The following is a 20,575-nucleotide window of genomic DNA, read 5'->3' as shown; positions in this document are numbered from 1 at the left end:
TCAATAAATAAGATGTGGTATATATGTAAAATGGGATACTGTGCAGCCATCAAAAAAATGAAATCCTGCTATTTGTGATGACATGGATGGAACTAGAGGGTATTATGCTTGGCGAAATAAATCAATCTGAGAAAGACAACTATCATATGATCTCCCTGATATGATGAAGTGGAGATGCAACATAGGCGGTTTCGGGCGTACGAAAAGAAAAATAAAAGAAGATGGGATTGGGAGGGAGACAAACCATAAAAGACTGAATCTCACAAAACAGAATGAGGGTTGCTGGGGGGAGGTGTGTTGGGAGAGGATGGTGGGGGTATGGACATTGGGGAGAGCAGGTGCTATGGTGAGTGATGGTGACTGCGGTGAAATGTGTAAACCTGGTGATTCACAGACCTGTACCCCTAGGGATAAAAACACATTATATGTTTATAAAAAATTTTTTAAAAATAATTTAAAAAATCCATTAAAGAAAAAACACATATTGCAAGCCCAAGCCCAGAGCTAATCTCATATTCAATCAAAAAAGTTTGAAAGTTTTCCCCTTAAAGATCAGAAAAAAGACAAGTGTGTCCACTTTCACTACTCTCATTTGACATAGTACTGGATGTCCTAGCCAGAGAAACAAGGAACACAAAGAAATAAAAGACTCCAAAAAAAAAAAAAGGAAGAAGTAAAATTTTCTTTTTTTGGATAACATGAACTTACATGTAAAAAAATCCTAAAAACTTCACAAAAAATTTTGAATAAACAAATTTAATAAAGCTGCCAAATACAAGATCAATATATAAAAGACAGGAATTTTGTTTTGTTTCGTTTTTTTAAAATAGTTTTTCATGTCATCCTTGCTCAGTGATCACGCTAATCTTCTCTGCATCATTCCAATTTTAGTATATGTGCTGCCAAAGTAAGCACAAGACAGGAGCATTTTAACACTCTAATGATGAACTATCTGAAAAAATAAAGAGAACAATCTAATTCACAATAGCATCAAAAATAACAAAATACTTAGGAAAAGATTTAACTAAGAAGATGAAAGATCTGTACCCCATAAACTATGACATTGATAAAGAATTTGAAGGAGACATAAATGGAAAGATAGCTCATATTTATGAATGGTAAGAATTAACATTGTTAAAATGTCCATACTACCGAAAACCATCTGTAAATTCAATTCCTATCAAAAATCCAATGTTAGGGGCGCCTGGGTGGCTCAGTGGGTTAAGCCGCTGCCTTCGGCTCAGGTCATGATCCCAGGGTCCTGGGATCGAGCCCTGCATCAGGCTCTCAGCTCAGCACGAAGCTGCTACCTCTTCTCTCTCTGCCTGCCTCTCTGCCTGCTTGTCATCTCTCTCTGTCAAATAAATAAATAAAAAATCTTTTTAAAAAATCCAATATTTTTTTTTACAGAAGTAAAGAATCCTAAAATTTATATGAGACCATAAAAGACAACAAATAATTAAAGCAGTTCTGAGAAAGAATGAAGAAGCGAAATTACACTTCTTGATTTGAAACTATACTACAAAGCCCTCATGCTCAAAACAATAAAGTATACTGGCATAAAAACAGACCAGTAAACAAGTAGAACAGAATTGAGAGTCCAGAAATAAATCCTTTCATACAGTCACCTAATATTTGACAGGGGCCAACATATATAATGGGTAAAGATAGTCTGTTCAATAAATGATATTTAAAACTGAATAGTCACATAAACCAGCATGAAACTGGAACCTTATATCACTCATAAATCTTAACTTGAAATAGATTAAAGACTTAAATGTGATGCATGAAACTAAATTTCCTAAAGGAAAACATAGGAAAAATTCTCCTTGACATTGATCTTGCCAATAGTTTTTTGGATACCAGGCCAAAAACACAAGCAAAAAAAGCAAAAATAAATACATGGTATTACATCAAACTAAAGTTTCTGCATTGCCAAAAAAAACCAAAAGGGAATGAAAACACAATCCACAGAATGGAAGAAAATACTTACAAATCTTATATCTGAAAAGAGGTTAATAACCAACAGATACAAATAGAAAAAAATATATAATTTAAAAAATAGCAAAAGGATATCAATAGACTTTTTTTTCAAAAAAGTTATATAAATGACCAACAGGAGCATTAAAAAGTGCTCAACGTAAAAACTCAGGGCAAAGTCATTATGTTGTTGTTGTTGTTGTTTACCTCTGAAAAACACAACAAGATATTACTACCTATTAGAATATATAAAACCAAAAAATTAAAACTGACAAATTTTGGTAAATATTGGGGAAAATGGGGAACTTATGTACTGTGATAGGGATATAAATTTGTATGGAAAACAGTATGGAGATTATTCATATTATTAAAAGTAAAATCACCATATGATTCAGTAATCCCACCTCTAGGTATATATCTAAAGGAAACGAAGTCACTATTCGAAGACATATCTGCACTCTTATGTTCATTATAAAATTATTAACTCTAAGCAAGAGATGGAAATAACTTCAGTATCCATATTGGGTGAATGGATAAAATAAGTATGGTAAATATATACTATGGAATACTACTGAACCATGAAAAATTAAGAAATACTGCCATTTACAACAGCATGGATGGATCTTGAAGGTCTTATACTAAGTGAAATATTTCAAAGATTTTATATATATTTTAATTTATGTATTATGATATCCCTTACATACAGAATCTGAAGAAGAAGCAAACTAATGGAAACTTAGAGTTGAGTTGACAAGAGGTGAACCTGGGGTGGAATAAGGTGGTCAAAGGGTACAAACTTGCAACTATAATATGAAAAAGTTCTGGGGATCTTATGTACAGTATGATGATCATAGTTAATAATATATACATACATTTTTATTGTGCTTCCCTTTATTAAACTTTGCATATATCACATTCTTACAAGTTGAAAGTTTATATCAATCTTGTATAAAAGAGGTCTGCTGCCACCATTTTTCTAACGACATTTGTTCATTTTGTGTCTCTCTGTCACATGTTGGTAATTCTTGCAATATTTCAAGTTTTTTCATTTTTATTGTATTTGTTATGGTGATCTGTGATCAGTAATTATGACCCACTGAAAACTCAGAACTAGTTTACTTAAGGTATATACCTTGTTTTTTCTTAAAGGCATAATGCTTTTGAACAGTGCAGTATAGTGTTTATTTTTTATATGCACTGGGAAACATAATTTTTTATTTGCACTGGGAAACCAAAAAAAAATAATAATAATTTGACTTAGTTTATTGAGATAATCACTTTATTGAGGCGGTCTGGAACAAAACCCACAAGACCTCTGAAGTTTATCTCTACGGTACTATATACATAAAAGTTGCTAAGAGAGTAGATCTTAAAATTCCTTACCATACATGCATAAAAAACAGTGGCAACTATATGAGATAGTAGATGTATTAACATTTTTATGTAGACTATATTGCAATACAGATGTATGCCAATTTATCAAATTGTACAAAATTTACACAATGTTAAAAGTTTGCAATGTTATAAGAAATCATTTCTTATATTTATAAATTATAATATGTCGATTATTTTTCAATAAAGCTGGAAAAAACTTTTTGTAGAATTAATCTATTTTTCAAAAAAGGAAGTAAGGAAGTAGAAACTGCATCTAACTCTGAAATAATCGAATATAAAATCCATTTTAGTTCTATACACTGGGACAAAAACTATTACTTAGTTTACAATGAAGGAGTACATAGGAAGCATGAAGGATGGTCTATAAATAAGGCTGAAAGAGCTCAGTTTTAAGGTTTAAATTTAAAATCTTCTTTTGAAATACTAAACTGACCACCTAGTTTTCCAAACATAAATGTCTTAACTGCATGAATTTATTTCATACAACTCTATCATCTAGTTTCATAAGAAAGCAGCATGCAAATTTTGAATAAGACAGACTTGCTTAAGTTTCTTTATGTTCAACAGTAAAGGATACTTCCCTAAAAAGAAGAAAAATCAGCGTATTTATTATGATAATTATTATTCATAATGAGATTCATATTGAATTAGGGAATATATATCCTCAGAGGGGGTAAAGTAAAATGAAATTTATTTTGGTAAATGTGTCTATGAATAGTCAATACAATGCCTCAATATAAATGAATATTATCATTTTGAACAATTTAATTACTATTATTAGAATTATTATAAGTATAAAAATAGCTATCATTTTAGCATGGAATATGAGACTCTCATGCTCCATGCTTCATCACATCCACACAACAATTCTGCATAATAAGTATTATCATCACCATTTCATGGGTGAAAACACTGAGGCTAACACATTTAGATAACTGGTTTATGATTACATGGCTAGTAAGGATGCATCACACTAATTTAGGCTTTATGATTTCAGAACTGTACTCTTTCCACTGCACATTCTATTACTCTGTAAATACTTGGCTTGTTTTCATTTATTTCTTTAATTGTATTCATGTGGTGATGGCTTAAAGCTTCATTTAAAGGAAGCTTAAAAAATTCATTTAACCAAAAGCTCCCAAGAATTAAAAATGTCATGGATATCATTAGTTAATGGGTAACTATATATTTTCCACTCTAGTGAGATAACAATCAGAGTATTTTTCTAAGTTTTAGTCTCTGAGTGTTCAAAAGGACTTTGTTAAAATAGAAATATTTAGACAAAGGTGATCAAAAGTCTGGATCAGGTCACCTTAAGATAAATATTAGGAAACTGAGGAAACAAATGGAGATTTGAACACTGAGCTATGATATAATGAATGGTTTAAAGTATTTAGTAGAGCATAGAAAAGCCCTTTAAAGCCTGGGCTTAGCCTAGCATTGCAGCTTCTGGGATATCTGTCTATCTATCATCTACCTAGCTATTCATCTATCTATCTATCTAGATGTAAATTTGAAAACTTTTTCAACTTAAAGATTTTGAGAAATAGAACATAATTAGCACCATAGAAGATCTGTTTATGATAACAACCTAGCCCCTCCTCCCAGTTTGTTAATATTCTCTCTTATTTAATGTAACATTGTGCAAATAGACCACTACTGATCTGCCATTATGAATGAAATAACTATAATCATCTGTTTGCATATCCTGGTGAAAATATTCATTTAGTTCCATGTTGTATTTCTAGGAATGGACCAAATTTTTTTTTTAATTTTTAAGTTTTCTAAATATTGTCCAACTTACCTCATATGTTTTTATTATGTGCACTGTCATTCCTTCACATTCTTGCAAGACATTTTCACTGTTGCCCAATATGGTAAGTGTGTAATAGTATGTCATTCCAGGTTTTCATTTATTTTTAATTTAATTTAATTGAATTCCAGATTCATAATAAAGATAAACAGTTTTTATATATGAGTGGCCATTTGGATTACCCTTTCTGTAAAGTACATGCTCAAATCTTTTGATATCTTAACATTGTGTCATACTGATTTCTTGAAGAGTAGATTTTCTGAATGAACTTTTAGCTGTGTAGGTCTTCTCTATTTTATTATGAACTTGTTTGCATTTCAAAATCTTTATATTTATTTTCATAAACTGCTTTTATTTTGTTTTGTCTATTATCTATCTATCTATCTATTTATTTGCAAGCAAGAGAGCGAGCGAGCAAGTGAGAGCGTAGGGAGGGATAGAAAAAGAAGGGAAAAGAATCTTAAGCAGGCTCCAGGCTCAGCACAGAGCCCAACACTGGGCTCTATTTCACAACCTTGACATCATGACCTGAGCCAAAATGAAAGAAAGAAAATAAAAATAAGGTGTTAAAAAAAAAGGAAAAAGAATTGGAGGTTTAATTAAGTGAGCCACCCAGGCACCCCTGTGGTATCTTAAATTAGCTGTCATATCTTTAAAGTTCTAGAGTATCCATTTAATTCATTTATAAAATCTTTCTCAATATCATTTTTAGTTTCAGTTTTTTGTTCAATTTGCTTCCCCTCTCATTTCTTTGAGCAGAGTAATCAAGCCATTTTACAATCTTTATTGATCATTTTAACATCATACTTAATCCCATTTTGTCTATCAAATATTGTTAATGGTTTTACTCTGTGTGCTCTGTTACATTTTGCTATGTTCAAGGCATTATATTTGAAACTCTTATTGAGTAGGGATAATTAAGAGCTATAATAATGGTATGGTCCTCCTTGGCAGGATTTTCTCTTATATCTGAGACTCTACAAGACAATCATATTCCAAATTCAGTGATTGACTTTCTCAGTTTACACAGAAGGCAAGGTAGGCTATAGTCTTATTTCTGCTTCTCCTTGTGCTTTGGGGATCTCAACTTAAATTTGGGTTGTACCAAAGTTTTCAAATTTGATTGCTGCTGGATTTTGAATTTTGTTTCTCTAGTATCAAGTGTCTAGTAAAAACACAGTTCAGAGTGTTTTAGCAGTTTCAAATGCTCTCATAGCTAAAATGGCTTCAGGCATATATCTCTAGACTCTCATTGTGTTCCGTATTTTGACCCAGTAATCCCTCACTTATTTTTATAATCATTCTGATATTTTTAACTTTAAAAGCTATTTTGTCTGGATTTTTAAGTTGTCTTAAGTAGGAGTTTTTAGATCACCATTACTAGAAGCAACAACAAATATACATGAAAATTTCTGCAGTAGTTTATCACATCTTTATGGCTTTGAACTTCCATAAGCCGAGGCATCCTTCTCTAATCACTTAGGCTAACTCCAATTTACCCTTTAAAACAACACAAGAATTGCTTCATTTAAGAACATGTTCAGGGATGACTCTTCCCCACTGTTCTTACCAACATTCCCACACACTCTTTGCTACCCACACCTTGTTTATGAACTTTCATTAGGTATATCAGCGTCACCAGAATTTTGCTCTATTGTATTTTTGTCCTTTAGAGCTTTAGTTAAATATGAATTCCATAGAATGTCTGTCCCTTCTCTTTCAAACCTGGGTTCGTTATTTCTTCTCATTCTTTGTCAGAAGCTACTTTATTTACAGCTGTATTGTGATTTTGGAGCCTTTACAGTTTTTTGACTGGAAAAATCACCCATCCCTGAGATTTTTACGCAGCTTTCTAGCTGATATTATTCAGAAATCTGTTCAACACAGACTTTTTAAGGAAGCCCCTTTCAGACCACTCAGTTACAAAACCTCTTCTCAATCACTGCTCTTTTTAAAATGTGCTTATTTAGTTCAAATATGCATCACTATTAAAGAAAAACCAGTACGATTTTTTTCTTTTTAAAGTTGGCTTACCTATTATCTATCTCTCCCATTAAAATGATTCCTCTGGGCTGGGGTTTTGTTGTGCTCATCTTAGGCCAGGCACTCAATAAATTGTCTCTGAATGATTGAATTGTTTGACTCCCTTGCTAGATTCTCAACTTCATGAGGCCAAGGATTGTTCTATTCAGTCCTTCTTTATCCTCAATGTCTGTTAAAATTCAGTCACTTACGTGACTAATGGGAAAAATCACAGAAAGAAAGAGTTAAAACTACAGAAAAACCCCGTAGGTTCAATAACACAAAGCTTTCTAAAATTATTTAGCCCAAGAATTGAATACTGGTTGCACTTTGGATTTTTTTACATGGTATTGAAATTAATTTAAATGGAAATACTTGAATGGTAGAATTATAAAAAAAAATTATAAAAGCAACTTGCTCCTTAAAGTAAGAATTATATAGGGCATCTCTTCTAGAAGCAAAATTTTCTAATGTCAAACATCTGAAAGCATAGAAGGAGAAGTAAGAGTGTGAATTGTACTTCAATGCTCTTTTCTTTATATTCAGCAAACAGCTTCATTCACACCTTTCCAGTTTTTTCAACTCTTTTGACAAAGCCTTCAGAGGAGTTACTGCTGATGACCACCATCACAGCCTGACAGGAGAAATTTTATAAAGAAAAATAATAGCATGTTTTTCCCAAATTGTTAAGGATATCGTGAAGCTCTGTTGGATTCAAAGGAGGAATGTGCAATTCCATGCTATACATAATAATAACTAATTTTAATAGTGGCTTTGCAATTTTTCAGATATATCCATTTACTGAAACCACTATCAAATAAACAAAAACAAACAAATTAACAGGGGTTTGAGACAGGAATTATCTAATCTAAAAATAGCACATGTTCACAGAATACACAACACATATCCAAAGTACTTCTCTAGGTTTCAAGTAATAGTCAAAACAATAGTAAACATGATTCAGACCCTACCAGTCAAATCATAAATGGGACCTTAACTGTAAATCCTTATCTTTAGATCAAAGCGGGTAATTGGGTGCTGAAGATACATTATAGAACTAATATGTTATAGAACTCCTCTGAAATGAGTCATTTATTCCATCACTTTTCCTGCACAGCTGCTGACCCATGTTTTGGTTCCTGGAAATAGCTGCTACACTGTCACACTTCTTAAAAGCACATATATTGATAACTCTACTCATTCCTCCATTCCTCTGTGACTGTCACTGTGTTAAAATGTGGAGTCAGCTGACTCACTTGTGGTGGTAATAAAGTAGATGAGTTTGCAAAGTATTTTGTTATTTATAAAAATGCAAAAACCAAATTACATTGAAATCATAAGGGGTGTTTCAGGCAGAGCTGTAGGATGTGGTTTCTTGTGTAATCCACAGAGATTAGCTCCAACACATATTTAAACTCTCCTCTAGGAGCAACCTTAGTGGTAAAACAAGAAGATAAACAGATGTATACACACCCCGGCACAAAATTATCACTTATGTTTGGCTTCCTAGTCTCCTCGTGTTACTTATTTATCTTAACTTCTCTCTGAAATCAGGGAACACAGAATCTCAATCAGTTGACATTTTTCTACTGAGTTACCCAATAGTCTGATCATACCCCTAAGACTTTTTTAAATTATTTCACTCATAATCCCAAATCTGCTTTGCTTCCTCATCTTAGTACACTGTAATTTGATTTCAAAATGAGGACAGTTGTCAGTAATGCCACATTCATTCATCTATTTTACAATTCCATGTACTTAGAACTATGAAGATATGTTAATAACATCCATTCCAATAAGCCACCCTAAATTTATTATCATGAAACAAGACCTCAAGAAAGAGAATTCAAAATCATCCATGTATTTTCAATGTATTGCAATAAAGCCTTTATCAATAGACTTCCCTGTGCACATGGTGGTCAAATTGCTGGTGAAAACCAGCCAGATCTATTACAAGCTTTCTCATGGCTTCTAGGAAACCCAAGTGAGCCTTTTCTGATACTGGGAAGGGATAAAGCAGGGAAGGGATAAACAGTGATGTAAGAATTGGCTAGACAAAAGTAATGACTCTCATTACAAAGTGAGTATTTTAAAGCAAAAGAGCCTGTTGGGAATATTGTTTCATAAAATAGTGTTTTTTTTTTTAATTAACTTTTTAAAATTCAATTAGTTAACATATAGTGTACCATTAGTTTGAAATGCAGATTTCAGTTATTCATCCATAGCATATAATAGCTAATGCTCAGTACTTACTGTTATAGCTTCTTGAAAGCAGAATTTTTACCCCCTGAGCCACCCAGGCGCCCTTGAAAGCAGAATTTAAGATCATATTTTCTGATTACTTCCATGTAGTACAACACTTTCCTGCTAGCAACCTTCAAAACATACTGTTTGTAAGAGGAATTTCTTTAATAATAAATAAATAGGAATTTATTTTAATTTATAATTATATAAAATAAATAGGAATTTATTTAAATTTATTTAAATATTGCACACATTCATTGTTCATAAATAAGGTGATGATATTATAGCCATTAGTTTGTAGCACTGATATATCACTTTCTTTTTACTTCTCAGTGCATTCACTTTGCACAAAATAGATATATATTTTAAACGAATCTGAATCTGTGGCAAACTTTTAAAAAACCCTATACAGTAAAGTTTATCATTTTAAGTAATCTCAATTATCTTCCTCAATTGTGATAGTACATCCTTCTATCCAGGCCAGATATTGTATGAGGGATTTGAAGAGACATACTTTTTAAATTTCACTTTTCTCATTGGCAAAATGCTGATCATGATCCTACAATAATATACACTTACAATTTTCTGATGAAAATTTATTTATTTATTTAAAGATTTTATTTCTTTATCAGAGAGAGTGTGCGAGAGAGCAAGCACAGGCAGACAGAATTGCAGGCTGAGGCAGAGGGAGAAGCAGGCTCCCGGCCGAGCAAGGAGCCCGATGTGGGACTCAATCCCAGGACGCTGGGATCATGACCTGAGCCAAAGGCAGCTGCTTAACCAACTGAGCCACCCAGGCATCCCTTTTGATGAAAATTTAATCTGTATAAACAATATATTTGCTGTAATGCGTGGTTCATGGAAAACATCTTATTTAATTATAAGCAACAACAGTATTAGAAATTAAGTAAATATGTCTATAATATTTAAAGTTTTAACACATAATTCCAGTGATTTGCCTTATTTTATCAAATCCCTTTACCACTTTCATTGACAGAGTCAAATGTACTTTTTCTACCAGTAGGCAACTCTTTGTCTTTTGTCAGAAAGATGGCCTTGTGAATTATTTATAATAGAGATATTAGCAATAATAATAATAATAATAAATAGCAATGAATATGTTTAACAAGTTTTCTTAACTAATTAGGGTTCTTAGACATCAATTAGAGGAACCACCTCTGGAAAGCAAATTAATCTGCAAGACATTCCAGAATTAACAAGTCAGTCAGATACAGGGTTGTCCGCAAACTGAAAGGTGAAGCAAAAGGACTAGGTTTGGAAAATAGGTAATGACAGTGAAAAAAATGATCAAATTTTTGGGCAAAATAAATTCTTAGGTGTCCTTTCAATGGAGTCCTGGGCTTTATGTAGCAGAAACTCTGGAGATTATCTCAATCCATTGGAGTCACCCCGTTTATTAGCTTGCTATTGACAAAGTTATTTACAAACTCTAGAGCAAGAGGTTATAATGTAGAAAACTGATGGTAATGCACAAGATTCTTGTTAACAATAATGCAAGTTAGTGCGTTTTCATTAGAAAACATAAATTCTATATCCCAAATTATGGGCCCAGAGCACTTCTGCTGCACAACTCTGCTTATATCCCAAATAACCATGTGAACTAGTTTTAATATCTGCTTCTCTTATTAATTGTTGAATAAAAATTCTTGACACAAGTATTTTATAATTGTGTGATAATCATGCATTTAATTTCTTGGAGAACAAAACACCTTAGAAGAGAAATGGAAAAACATTTCAACACCTTTATTTTAAGATTCTATAGACAAATGGTCATCAAATTGGTAAGATATGTAAGACTTGAACAAAATTATCAACTAACTAGATATGCTTTATATTACAGAACACTCCCAACAACCGCAGACTACATATATCTTAAGCCATGATTTTCTTTGCAAAGGTCAACATTGATAATGTTCTAGTCATACCTCCGTGTACCAGGAAAGAAGTAGCATATTTCTTGAAAGACGCAGCTATCAAAGCTCCATTGGGAAACCATAAAGATGGAGAAGGGATTTGCAAATTATATATCTGATAATGGACATCAACTCTGATTATTAAAAAATGAATAAAAATAAAATACCTTACTTAACCAGAGTATCCAATTTTACATGTGAAGAAAATTATTGAAGAGACATGTCACCAAAAGGATATAGATGGCTTATAAGCATATGACAAATTTCTCAACATTTAGACATTAAAGAAATACAAATTAAAATCATAATGAGACATGCTTACATATCTATTAGAATGGCTAAAATTAAAAGGCTAATTGTAATTCGTCTGAGCTAGATTGAGAAGTGACAAAAAATCTAAACTGTTGTTGGCATATATCATGATACCACCACTTTGGAAAATAGTTTGAAAAATTTTTTAAATGCAAAATATGTTGCAGTTACACGAATAGCCATTTTACTACTAGGCATTTAACCAAGAGAAACAAACCCTATGTTCGTACAAGAACTTGTATATGAATTTCATAGCAGCTTTATTTTTAAGAATTGGAAACAGTGAAATGTTCATCAATGTCCATCAAGAGAGCAAAGACAAATTATGATCTATTCATTAAAGAGAGATTACTATTCAACATCAAAATGAACTATTTACAATTGGAGATTCTCAAAGTAATGGTGCTGAGAAAATAAAAGCTAGGCAATAAATAGTATATACTGTGTGATTCCAAGACTATAAAAGAATCTAGAAAATACAAATTTATATATAGTCACAGTCATCAAATATATTGGTGTGATTTTAGTGCCTTCTTCTGTGCTCCCATAGCTTCCTACACTTGGATCTCCGAGCATTTGTTACACCATGTGAAAATATGAACTCTTTTTCTTTATTCTGTCTTACTAGAATAAGAATCCTTGAAATTTTATGGACATTTGAACTCTCAGTTATAAGCAGAAATTCTATCACACAGTAAATTTCCAAATATAAAGGCCAGAGTTTTACAATGACTTCTAAGCTTTTACATGATCTAGCCACTCATTTAACCTCTGTGACCTCTTTCCCTGCTACTGTTCAGTCCCTCACAGTGGCCTCCTTGCTATTCCTCAGATATGCCAGGCATGATCCAACCTTATGGCCTTCAAGATACCAATTCCTTTGTCTAGAGTGACCTTATTGCTGATAGTTCAGGGCAAATTCATCACCTTTCCCTACCTTTGTTCAATTGTCAGGTTCATTTAACTACCCTGATCTTCCTATTAAAATTTTTAACTCCCCATCCCCTGCCTAGCAACCTTGATTTTTCTCACCCTGATCGAATTTTCCTTTTCCCCCATTGTACTCATCATTTTTGAATACACTATGCAATTTATATTAAGGTTTATAGCTTTTAATTGTCTCACCCATTAAAATAAAAGTTCTACAAAGCCAAGTATTTCATTTACCAGTGTAGTCTGAAGTAATATCTGCCATATAATAAGTTCAGGAGACAATTGGTATATTTCAGAAAAAATTAATGTTGAGAGTATACTGAATTTCAGAAGTCATTTCAATATTTTTTCCAAAAATAAACTATGTGAAACGTACCTTAAATTTACTTTCAAAATATATTATAGCATATAATGGACAAAATAAGATAAAATGAGACAAAAAACAGCAAAATAAGACAAAAGCCTTAAAGAAACAATCATATAAATAACCATTTCAAACCTACTTAAAAATTGCATAATACCACACTCCTAGATCCTCTCTGAATGCTCTAAAATAACCCTTCAAAGGAATTACGTTTTTAAAAATAACAGATTTTTTGGCAAATAATTTAATAAAAGTTTCATTCATCTATGTAGATCATAAAAATGTTTTTAATAAGCATGAAATGATAACTCTGAAGTGTGCTAAAATGAAACCACCTGCTAAGTGTGAGAGAACAAAAATAAACATCATTTTTCCAAATAAGAGGAATTTATTACCTTTGAATCAAAGCATGTGGATTTATTCAAACTGGCAATAAAGGAATATGGAAACACAATCCATAGAAAGTCATATTTTAGTTTTCTAAAAGACTTCATAGTAAAGAGTATATATTTTTGAAATGCTACATAATGCTACATAGTGACAAGATGACAGGTTGTGACAAATAGCATTTTAAAAGCTCTACACATAATGGAAAGGAAGGTGTCATTCCCTATAATTTTATATATGTCATTAATATACTATATCTTGATACAACAATACCAAACAGATGTATATCAAAGACTAAATCATTTTTAATGGAACATAATAATTTGAACCTACATCTATTAATCATTTTTTTTCGATCTAACATTTATACTCTCGCTAAACATTTTATCAGTTGTCGACAAAATTAAAAAAAAATAGGATAAAAAGTTGTGTTTGGAGAAGTAGCTTTTCTTTGAAATTTGCATTTAAATGAAAATATTTGCTGATATTTTCAAAACTTTAAATGTAATTTTATATATATCTGACCTATCAGATGATATAAAACTTTTGGAGAAAATATGACATAGTTTTTTGATCTTGGTTGAAGGTATTAATAAAGAGCAAATGTTTGTATTTTTTGTATTGTGATATCTTAGTTAATAAACATGAATAACTGGTATAAAATAAGTTTTTAAAAAAATTTTATTTATTTCCTTGACAGAGATCACAGGAAGGCAAAGAGGCAGGCAGAGAGAGAGGAATGGAAGCAGGCTCCGTGCTGAGAAGAGAGCCCACTGTGGGACTCAATCCCAGGAACCTGGAATCATGACCTGAGCCGAAGGCAGAGATTTTAACCCACTGAGCCACCCAGGCGCTCTAAAATATGTTTTTTTTTCCTTTTTTTAAAGATTTTATTTATCCATCTGACAGAGAGAAATCACAAGTAGACAGAGAGGCAGGCAGAGAGAGAGAGAGGGAATCAGGCTCCCTCTGAGCAGAGAGCCCGATGTGGGACTCGATCCCAGGACCCCGAGATCATGACCTGAGCGAAGGCAGCGGCTTAACCCACTGAGCCACCCAGGAGCCCTAAAATATGTTTTCTTTTAATATAGAATCATAGTTCTTGCAAAAATATGGAACTAGCTGGAACTGAATGCCTCCTTCAAGGTCAGCTCTGGAGAAATTATGCAAGTGTAATATAGAACTATTTCAGATATGAACCAAAAACAAAGAAATGATGATAAATTCCTTAAAAGACTCAAAGTTGCTCTTGACTGGTATGTTTCAAGCTCTATTCCTGGTTTGAGGACAGTTTTTAACAGGCCTGTCACTGTAGAAATCAGCTGGATGTTTAGAGGCTATCAGAACTGTACAAAAACCTTGAAGGGGTAAAGACTTGAAAATTCTTTAGAGAGATTAGCTCCCTAAGGCATTATTCATCCACACATTTTCCTCCAAACAATTAAGGCTGATGGATGAGGGGCACCTGAGGGGCTCTCTCATCACGTGGGTGGTGGGTTAAGCCTCTGCCTTCATCTCAAGTCATGGTCTCTGGGTCCTGGGATCCAGCCCCACATCAGGCTCTGCTCAAAAGGAAGACTGCTTCCCTCCCTGCTTGCCTGTCTCTCTGCTTACTTGTGATCTCTCTCTCAATCTCTCTCTCTCTCTATGTGTCCAATAAATAAATAAAATCTTATAAAAAAGGCTGATGGATGCTAAGTTATGAAAACGGCTCCCTCCAAATGATGCTTCTTCATAAGGATTTAAGAATTTAAAATTGTAAGAATTTAAAATTGAAACTTGATTGTAGGATTTATCTTATAGAATAACATCAAGTGATGGCAGTTATTATTAGTTCTGAAGTATTTGTGATTCTGAATTCTTGGCCTCATTAGTAAATTTATTTTTAATAAAGTATTATTTAATATATAATAATATATATAATATACTATATATAACATATATATAGTATATAATAAATTCATCCATTTATTTATTATTTATTTATTATTATTATTATGTATTTATTTATTAACTCAAACACAAGAAAATGAATGACCTGATTGAAAAATTGGCAAGGACTGGAACAGACACCACACTGAAGAAGATTTTGAGATGGCAATAATGATATGAAAAGATGCTGTGATGATCCACAGCATGTCTAATTAAGGAATTGTAAATTAAAAGAATGATGAGGGGCGCCTGGATGTCTCAGTTGGTTAAGCCGCTGCCTTTGGATCAGGTCATGATCTCAGGGTCCTGGGATCGAGTTCCACGTTGGGCTCTCTGCTCAGCAGTAGCGTGCTTCCCTTTCTCTCTCTCTCTGACTGCCTCTCTGTCTTCTTGTGATCTCTCTCTGTCAAATAAATAAAATCTTTTTTAAAAAATAAATAAATAAATAAAACAATGATATATCACTACACATCTATTAGAATGGCTAAAATCCAAAATACTGACAACATAAAATGCTTTTATGGATGAGGAACAAGAGAAACTCTCATTCATTCTGGTGAGAACACCAAAATGGTGATACCACTTTGGAAGACAGTTGGGCAATTTCTTACAAAACTAAACATATTCTTACCATATGATCCAGCAATCGTGCTCCTTGGTACTCACCCCAAAGAGCGAAAACTTTGTGTACACGGAATCCTGCATATAAACCTGTGTTTGTAACAGCTTTACCCATAAGTGCCAAGAGTTGGAAGTAACCAAGATGTCCTTCAGGAGGACAATGGATAGATAAACTGTGGTCCATTGAAACAATGGGATATGATTCAGCGATAAAGAGAAATGGCTATCAAGCAATGAAAAGACATGGAACAAACTTAAAATCCATCTTATTAAGTGAAAGAAGTCAATTTGAAAAAGCTTCATGTTGCAAGGTTCCAAATATATGACCTTCTAGAAAAGGCAGAACTATGCAAATGGTATAAAGGTCAGCGGTTTGTAGCAGTTAGGAGAGGAGGAGGATGAACAGGCAGAGCACAGAGGATTTTTAGGCCAGTGAAAATGTTCTGTATGATATGTAAGATATTTTAGATACATATCGCTACACAGTTGTCAAAATGCATAAGATACTATACCAAGAGTGAACTCTATGAGAAAAGGTTTTTTAAAGGTTTTATTTATTTACTTGACAGGCATCAAAGCAGGCAGAGAGGCAGGCGGGGAAATCGGGGGTTGGGGGAAAGCAGGCTTCCTGCCAAGCAGAGAGTCTGGTCTGGGGCTCGATCCCAGGACCGTGAGATTATGACCTGAGCCGAAGGCAGAAGCCTTAACCCACTGAGCCACCCTGGTGCTCCACCAAGAGTGAAGTCTAATGTAAATGTGGACTTTGGGGTGATAATGATGTGTCAGTGTAGGGTCAGTGAGTGTGAAAAATTATCACCGTGGTACAGGATGTTGATAATGGGGAAGGCTGTGTGTATGTGGGGAAAGGGAATTTTACTTTGACCCCAAACTACTCTAAAAAATGCAGTCTGTTAAAAAAAACTTTATAATGCAATATAATACAAAACAAGAATGCATATCAAGAGAGAAATAATGTTTAAAGGGAACGAAGAACTTCAGTAATGTGTACCTAGGGATTTTGATTGCACATTTGTAGGAAGTTCACATTGTCATTAGCAATTGTTTATCTGTGAAGTAGAAGTAACATAAAGAGTGATGAAAACTCAAAAACGCAACACTAAAAAAAATGCCATATATGGGCTCTTAAAAAAATGGAAAAAAATTTGCTTGGCTTTTTAAGTGTTGTGGGGAATGAAGGGACAGAATTTAAATTCAGCTTTAAAAGATTGGATAATGTGTTTCTACAAAAAAGGCTCCTCTGAGTAACATAGAAATGAACATGGTAGCAGAAAGTGGAAAAAAGGTTACATCTTTTGTGAGCTCACGTTCTCTGAAACCCTGTCACTTAGTGGAGACAGTAACTGTTCAATGAATAGCAAAAGGTAGTCTTTCAGATTCCTGGGATTTTCACTAAGAATCGTGAATGGATTTTTTAAAAAATATATAAAGAATGTCTACAGTGCAAGTACCTGCAAATAACAGACATTTTGGAGAGAATATTTTAATCAGCAGAGAAGGTAAAAATGAAAAAAGTTCCACAATCAGAGTAAACATATGGGATTAAAAAATAAAAAGATAAAAAATAAAAGATAAAAAATTATTTTAAAGGACTTTTTTTTTAAAGGACTTTAAACAAAAGTCCTTTTTAAGAGACAGTTGGCTGTTTAAACCAAAAGTACAACTCTTTAAAAGAATCACCGCATTATTTATTGGGGTAGAAGGACCTGGAATGTAGAAAGGCCCATTCTGCAGAGGAAAAAATAGAATCACTAACAGGCCTCATGCCTTGCACAGCCAGTGGCTAGAATCTCTGCCTCATGATACCCTGTGCTAGAAGGCTGCTAGAACCATCTCAACTATGTTAGTCTTTCTTGGAAGCCAACAAGTGTTTGCCCAGTTAAGAGCACGGTAACAATAAGTCACGTTACGTTATAATGATTATAGATATCTTTAAAAGCCTTGCCAAGTTCCTTTTTGAGTAACCCTCACCCCACCCTTAGAGAAATTTATCTGTGGTTCACCTCTTTGAAATACCTCATTGTTGTTCCACATTTACTATAGCCAAAAAAAAAAAAAAAAAAAAAGCTTTATATTAACAAAGTGTTCAGAAGTGGGTGCCACTGTAAACAATGAGAGTTTTCGATGTCTGGACAGTTTTGATGCAGAAACAGCTGAAAGCAGTCAGGTCAGAAGAGCCAAGGGCTGGAGGGATTTTTAAAATTACAAAAACCGAACCAAATCAAACCAAAACAAAAATCAAAACCAATGGCCAAGATTTCAAGTTTGCTACTAAAGGTATGACATTCTCCTAAGACATGCGAGTGACTTGATCAATATATTTATATATTTATATTTGAAGAAGAAGGAACTATTTGATGCAGCAAATCCAAGTTGATTAAAAATTACCAGATATGTGGGCTCCTGGGTGGCTCAGGTGTTTAGGCCTCTGCCTTCGGCTCAGGTCATGATTTCAGGGTCCTGGGATGGAGCCCCACATTGGGCTCTCTCTCAGCGGGTAGCCTGCTTCCCCCCCCTCTCTCTCCCTGCCTCTCTACCTACTTGTGATCTGTCAAATGGGTAAATAAGTTCTTTAAATAAAGAATTACTAGGTGTGAAATATTCGAGGGTATGGGAAGGAAAAGATTTCAGCTGATCTGACTACGAAGTGGTTGAAGCCTGATTTAAAGTGCTATAAAAAGAGAAAAGACCTGGGAAATATATGCGGAAAAAATCCCTAGAAAAACAGCAATAATAACTGGCTGCTCTTTATTGATCCAGATCCTGCGGTAGGCAAAGAAGAGCTGGATTAAGCCAGAGGATGATCTCCGTTTGTCTTCATGATCTGGCATTTCCTGCAAGCCAGGCATGGGGCTCTGCACTAGAGCTGCAAATACTGGGGGGCCCTCACTGTTCCTTTTGTCTTCTCAGGGGGACAGCGGGCATGTCCATGGTGCAATGTGACAGGCTTTACCACAGGGAGATAAAAGACTGCCAAGGGTAGCTTGGAGCTGGGAAAAGCCACTTAGGAACAGATTTTCAGGGGAGGTGATAGACAAGGGCAAAGCGAAGAATGAGGATGAGTGTGTCAAGATTCAAAGTGCCAGGAGGCAGCACAGTGCATTCGGGAATCTACAGCAAGTTCATGACAACGGATAGCTGATCTGGCAGCATCACCTGGGGATGGAAGCTGAGCCCCGGGGTTAACACTGGGGGTGAGATGGTTTGTATACTATGCCGAGGAGGTGAGGTACTACACTGTGGGGGCACAGGGAGCTACCGGAGGATTTCAAATATCAGAATCGTAACCATAATAGAGTATTTAATTGCATCCTAGCTTTCATCAAGGGTAAGATGCACTATAGTTTATGTTCGACTAAGGAAGAGAAATGCTGTCAGTTAAACTAGGATATGTCATCAAGTGCAAGGTGAGTGCCACCTTAAGAGATATTAGAATGGGGGGGGAGGACAAATCTTAGAACAAGTAAACTGTGGTACTAGAATAATTAAGAAAGTTCGAACTCTTGGATCAACAAAAAAAGTGATTATTGCATCCCATGTGCCCCAAAATATATTAAGTCTTAGAACAAGAGACGTTCTCATCTTGATGCCTCGCAGCTGTTAGACCCAAGGTACAGAGGGCAGTAACCAACGACCAGCAGGCCCCAAGTGCCATGTGCAGACTCTAAGAGCAACTGCCTTTGAGAGAGGAAACGGTTGAGAGTGGGCTTTCTGAGGTAGAGAACTACTAGCTGGGAAAGTAGGAAAATTGACACAGAATCGGAATTGATGCCCCTACATGACAGAGTTGGTGAAACTTCCCTTCTCAGAGATCTTGAGGCTCCTCAGAAATGTATTTTTCATTTTAGATGGAACATTCAGGATAAATATGATCTGTTCGAGTTCCTAGTTCTCTCATCAAGACTGTTTCTTAGGCTTCACTGGCACAACAAAAGGGTTTTGATAGTCCAGGGTAAATCCTGACAAAAGCAAAGCACGATATCTATGAAAAACTAACCACTCAGAAGAGAACAACAGATAAAAGGCCAGGCCGACCTGACCCTGCAGGATAGGTAAGGTTGGTCCGGCAGCATGTGTAGAGGTGAAGTGCCCATCTCCTGCTAGAAGAGCTAGAGAAGACCCCTTCTGGAGAGACCACCAGGAGAGGAGAGCAGTAGGTACTGATGATGAAGAATATTTTAATCAGCAAAGAAGGTCAAAATGACAAAGTTCCAGGATCAGAGTAAACATATGGGATTAAAAAATTCATAAAAAGTTTTTTTTGAAAGGACTTTTTGTTTTAAAGGACTTTAAACAAAAGTCCTTTTTAAGAGACAGTTGGCTGTTTAAACCAAAAGTACAACTCACTGAGAGAATCGCCGCATTATTTATTGGGGTAGAAAGGACCTGGAATGTAGAAAGACCCATTCTGCAGAGGAAAAAATAGAATCACTAACAGGCCTCATGCCTTGCACAGCCAGTGGCTAGAATCCCTGCCTCATGAGACCCTGTGCTAGAAGGCCGCTAGAACCATCTCAACTATGTTAGTCTTTCTTGGAAGCCAACAAGTGTTTGCCCAGTTAAGAGCAGGGTAACAATCAGTCAAGTTATGTTATAATGATTGTCGATATCTTTAAAAGC

At 34.4% G+C, this 20,575-nt stretch overlaps 1 non-coding gene across 1 annotated transcript; it reads right to left on the bottom strand.

Annotated features, from left to right (window-relative positions):
* Positions 1 to 806: 806 nt before the first annotated feature.
* On the bottom strand, positions 807 to 915 carry LOC131813358 (U6 spliceosomal RNA). The gene has a single exon (XR_009346771.1). It is a non-coding gene; the product is annotated as a U6 spliceosomal RNA (small nuclear RNA).
* Positions 916 to 20,575: the final 19,660 nt, after the last annotated feature.

The sequence above is a fragment of the Mustela lutreola genome, chromosome 12 (genome assembly GCF_030435805.1).
Source record: "Mustela lutreola isolate mMusLut2 chromosome 12, mMusLut2.pri, whole genome shotgun sequence".
Classification (NCBI taxonomy): Eukaryota; Metazoa; Chordata; class Mammalia; order Carnivora; family Mustelidae; genus Mustela; species Mustela lutreola.
The sequence above is the reverse complement of the archived record's forward strand: the minus strand, read 5'-3'. Positions and strand labels throughout refer to the sequence as shown.